The sequence below is a fragment of the Octodon degus genome, unplaced genomic scaffold, assembly GCF_000260255.1.
Source record: "Octodon degus isolate 3935 unplaced genomic scaffold, OctDeg1.0 scaffold00025, whole genome shotgun sequence".
NCBI classification, from domain to species: Eukaryota; Metazoa; Chordata; class Mammalia; order Rodentia; family Octodontidae; genus Octodon; species Octodon degus.
The window spans coordinates 12,405,880-12,411,333 of record NW_004524601.1 but is presented as its reverse complement, the minus strand read 5'-3'; positions in this window follow the sequence as shown (position 1 = coordinate 12,411,333).

Here is a 5,454-nt window from a genome sequence, read left to right as displayed (position 1 = left end):
GCTAATTTATTTTTTGTCTGCTTGACTGATTTTTTTGGAATAAGGAGGTACTAAGGTGTCCAGGTAAGATTTTATTACTGGATATTAGATTTTTTGTGTCCATTAAGATTTATCTTATATAGTTGGGTTCCCCCATGTTTGGTGCTTACATATTTATAAGTGTTACTGCTTCGTCTTGTATTTTCCCCTAACCCATATATTGTGGCCTTCTTTATTTCATTACATCATTCTTGATTTGAAGTTCAGGCTTTCTGTGAACATGATTGCTACCCCTGCTTTTTGATGAGGTGCTGGGGCCTACAGTATTGCTTTCCATCTTTTGACTTTCAGCTTATGAATTTCTTTGTGAGTTAATTGCGTTTCTTGTATACATCATATTGTTTGCTTTGTCTCCCTAATCCACTGTGCCTGTCTACTTCTTTTAATTGGTGAATTGAGTCTATTTACATTGATTCCATTTACATTGACTCAATGTTATAATTGAGATGTACTGACTTACATTTGACATGTTATTTACCTGCTGTTGCACACCTCTTTTTCTCCTATTTTTAATTGTTTTCCCTACTTGGTATATTCTTTCCATTCTCATTCATGGAGTTGCGGTCATTTTGGTCCTTCCCTAGAACATTTTTTAGTAGCCTATTTAGGGTTTCCTTTTTTACCATGAAATTCTTTAGTTGTTTTGTCATGGAAATATTTCACTTCTCCAACAACTTGAAAGAAAGTTTTGCAAGGTGTAACAGTCTTGGCTGGAATTTGTTTTCTTGGAGGAATCGAAGTACTTTGATCCATACTCTTCTTGACTTCCTGGTTTGTTAAGAGAAATCTCCTGTTATTCTGATGGGTTTTCCTTTAAATGTGATTTGTTTCTTTCCTCTAGAAGCTTTTAGCATATTGTTCTTTAGCATATGTCTGGATGTGCTGGATTTCTGGGATCTTGATTATTATATGTCTGGATGTGGTTTTAATTGGGTTGATGTTATTTGTTTTAGTTACCTGAATATCAGATTATTTCCCCATGTCTGGGAAGTTTTCTGCTATTACTTCTGCCCATATTCTTTTTATATCATTTGTATTGACTCCTTCTTTCTCATTGATGCCTATTAGTCTCACATTGTTCATCTTTGCATCATCTTGTAGATGTTCAATTATTTTTGTCTTTCATCTTAGTTGTTTTTATGAGATCTTTTGTTGCGTTTTCACTATCTGCAATGGTGTCTTTAAGGGATGAAACTCTATTTTCACTTTCATTCAATTGTTTTTTCCAGCTTGTGATTTAGGTTTTAATTTCCTGTATATCTCTTCGAATCTGTTTCATGCATTCTATTTCTTTCCTGCATTGCTCCTTCAAGGATTCCATCATTTTTGTATTCTCTTCAATTTTGTATTCATCTCCTTTATAGCTACTTAGTAATTCTTTCATTATAGTTATCATTTCTTTTTTTTATTTCAGAGATTATTTCTGATTTGATTTCCTTTATACCTTTCTGCAGTTGTTTTTTCACTTCAGACGCTATTATTTCAGAGATTTCAGATGTGTAATTGCCTATTTCTTCTCTGCTTGTGTCTCCTTCATTTTTTTCTGGGTTAGCTCAGGGCCTGAGAATTCTTTCTCTTCCTTTTCTTTGTCGTTTTGTATAGCACTGCCTTCTATGCTTTGGTGCAGAACTTTGGTGTATTTATTCCCTTAGCACGTACTGATATTATTACCCAAGAGTTATTATGTGGTTAAGGTATACAGTTTTGTATTTACAGAACTATGTTTAGGAACACTAATAATAGGTAGTGAGATTTAGCAGTTGACAAACTTTTGTATCTTATTGGTTTGTATTTTAGACCCTAAGAGCAAACATCATGATTATTTAGCTAAATAGATATTAGATTAGAAATTTGTCCTTAAATTATTTCCCCTAAAATCTGTCTGATCACATCCCCTTTTGTACCTGTAATTTTCCAGGTGGACCAGTTTACCCCAATTACTTGTTGTTGCCTCTCTCAATTAAGAGAGGAAAAGAGATGATGCTCTTATAGATCTGGGTCTAGCAAAGTGTCTCAGCTTATGGGGTTTGGATTTACCAAGTCCAAACTCATCCAGGCAGGCCTGGCTTGGGTCTGTTTGCTGTGCTCCACCTCTTCCTACTGCAGCCCATGGAAGTGGACCTGCTGTGCCCCTCTGGCAGGATGTTATTCTCCTAGATTAATTTGATTGGTCTCACCCCTAGCCTCTCTTCAGGAATTTTGTTGCAGGGTTCCACACCAGATCTGTCTTACAGGGGGTTCCAGCAAGTGTGAAGAAGGTCCCACACTCACATCCAGGGCCTATGATCTGGCAGGAGTAGTATCTGGGAGGCAGAAGCTCCCACACACATGCTGGGTCTATTGCTGGCTGGAGTAGCTAACTGTAGTATTTTTGTCAAAGAAACAAAATATAGTTTTGATGTCTATGTTGATAAGTAAAATGTCATCTTAATAATTTTCACATGCTTAAAAAGAATATTTCTCATCAAAGTTTTACACGTGACCAAGCTCACTCTCTCCCTCCCTTGAAATAAAGCAAAATTTAATCATTTGGTTTGTTTTATTCCCCCATTTATATTACTCTTTAGGACTATCACAGACCTCTCAGACTTCATTTTTGCATGTTAAGCAATGAGATATGCTTTTTCATTTAAAGTCTTAAAATTGAGATATTTTTTCCTTCCACATTCAGTATCTTTGAAGTGAAATTTAATCCACTGGAAAACTTACCTTATTCAGTTCCAATAAACCTTAATCATTATGCAACACAAAATAAACTGTGTGCATCCAACCACTAAAATAAATATATTGTGTGTGTAAATGCAAAAGTACTACCAATAATGATAAGCCTAATAAATACAGCACTGAAGCCCAATAAACAATAAGATGCTCCAAGTTTGAGAACTTGCTTTAACTAGTTTGAAAGTCAGCCAGAAATTAAACTGTATATTTATTTGAGATATAAATTATTTATTCCAGAACAAACATTTTTATGGCTCTACAAAATCCCAAAGTAATTTTCTTTACTTTTTTTCCCAAATTAAGACTGAAATAATTATTTTTTTCAGAAGAGCACAATAATTTTACATGGGCTATGCTTTGTGCACATTTTTAAACCAGTTAAAGCCTTGTATGTGTATATAAGCTCATAATGGGAGACTTAGGAAGCCCTGGGAAAATAAATTAACAGTTTCAACTCCCTGAAAATAAAACTATAATTTAATACACTACTAAATGATCTAATAGTAAATTAGAAAATGGTCCCATTCAGTTCCAATGTGCTTGTTCTATAGAGTACAAATAGCCATCAAACCAGAGGATAGAAATAACTCTCTTTACCAATATCCAAGTCTTATAACTATAGGAACAGTTGATGCATTAGATATAAAGCAGTAGTAAAGGGATGGAGAAGAACAGACTTGAAGAAATGCTCCCTGACCCTCCAAGTGTTGGGAGTGTCACTTCCTGAAAGGGTGTACTCACTGGAGAGGTTTCTGGCCAAGGGGTTCTGAGCTGGAACCAGGAACGCTGGGTGTCCCGCAGCCATCCTCACTGCCAACCCCAGGCAGCAGCTTCTTCTAAAGCATCCACTTCATAGAAGCAGACATAGTCCAAAATAGCTATGTTCTGGGAAACACATTTCCATTAGGCATTGCCATGTACCTACATGAAAACTTCCTGTTTACTGTGATTGATAGTTCTTTAGCTTTTTTTATTTTTTATTTCTTTATTTTTTTATTGGCTGCAAGAACAGAGCAACCAGATTGCCTGGATTAGTTTAGTTCTCAGTTTTCTCTCTTGCTACTACCTGTGCACAAGCACTGCTCATGTAGAACAGAATAGTCATGGGGGAAGCTACTATGAATACAATTTTCTCTAGCATGTTTTATTATTTAGAGAAGAACTCTTCAGTTTTACAATCAAAAGAGAACAAAAGTGAGCTCCCAATATATTTAATGAGCAGAATATTACCTTTATTGTTCTAATTCATTTATATAAGTATATGTTACGCAGTTACATACACATTTAGTGATTTAAATGTAATTTAGGTATTTTCACCAGAAAATATGAAAAATTGTGAAACTATATATCTTCACATCATTCACTTGCATGGTTCGGCTCCATTTTTGGGTTCTGGACAGAAATGTTTGTTAAATGAAGTGAGTAGGAGGCCTTGTTAAGAATGTGCATGCCATTTTTAATAGTATCAGAAGACTACTGAAGTTGTGAAAAATGTTAGCTGAAGTTCCAGAGACTTAAGACTCTTACAGGAAGTCAGACGTGGGGCTCACACCTATCATCCCAGCCCTTTTTCTGAACTTGGTCTGCACACTTACTTAGCATGGCTCAGTCTCAAAGTAAAGAAATACCTGGGGCTGTGGCTCAGTACACAAGCTTTTGTTCAACCCTTGGTACTATAAAAGTCTGTCATACTGTGTCAGCACTATCAAATTTATCAGTGTTAGAATATGACAGAAGATGCATTTTCAGCTGCTCAAAGAAAATACCAATCAATCTAAGATTCTACACTCAATAAAATAATTCCTTCCAGAATGGTTATAAATGAAGATTTCAGAAAAACAAAAGCATCCATAATTCTTTTCCACCAAACATACATAAACACTAAAGGAAGATTTTCTTTTGGTTCCTCGAATGCCTTCAGGGCACTTTAGGCCAGGGGGAGACTTGTGAGGTTCGAACTCCAGCAACCTGAGGCTGACAGCTTTGTGGAAGCAGCCACTTAAAGGACTGAGCTAGGGCCAGGCCCCCCTAAAGGAAGATTTTCAAGGTAAAAGAAAGTTATATCAACATGTTGACACTTTTCATTAACACGAAGATTATATCAACTGAATTTCCAAAAGAAAAAATATAGAATATAAAAAGTATAAAGACTGATAATAAAACACCAACAAAAGATGTCACCTAATTTTGAAAATATAAAAACTATAGCAAAAATAATGTAAGCAGTGAGAGAGATGAACGGAGTCTGTGTGCTCTACAGTTTTCTAACATTGTCAAAGAACTCTTACAGCATTTTATAATTCATTGAAACAAAATATAATGTTTTGACAATAGCACAGAATTGGTTAGAAAAATGAACTTTAACAGACTGTACTAGCTGGGATGGAGTGCTGTGTCAGCTCAGTTCTGTCTTAGGATGCTGAGTCACACTACTTATTTTATTATTTTTTTTATTTGGTATTTAGTACAGGCTCTACAGGGTCTCACTATGTAAGTTGGACTCGCAGTGATCCTCCTGTTTTCAGCCTCTCAAGCACTGGGATTACAGGCGTGCATCACCACAACCAGTCTCAATCGCCATTTCAGCATGCCTTGGGATGGGACCAGCACAGCATACCAGGAATCCAAACAGCTTTGCTCAACCTAAGCAGGTGGTCACACTAGTCTGTCTGTCTGTCTGTCTTTCTTTCTTTC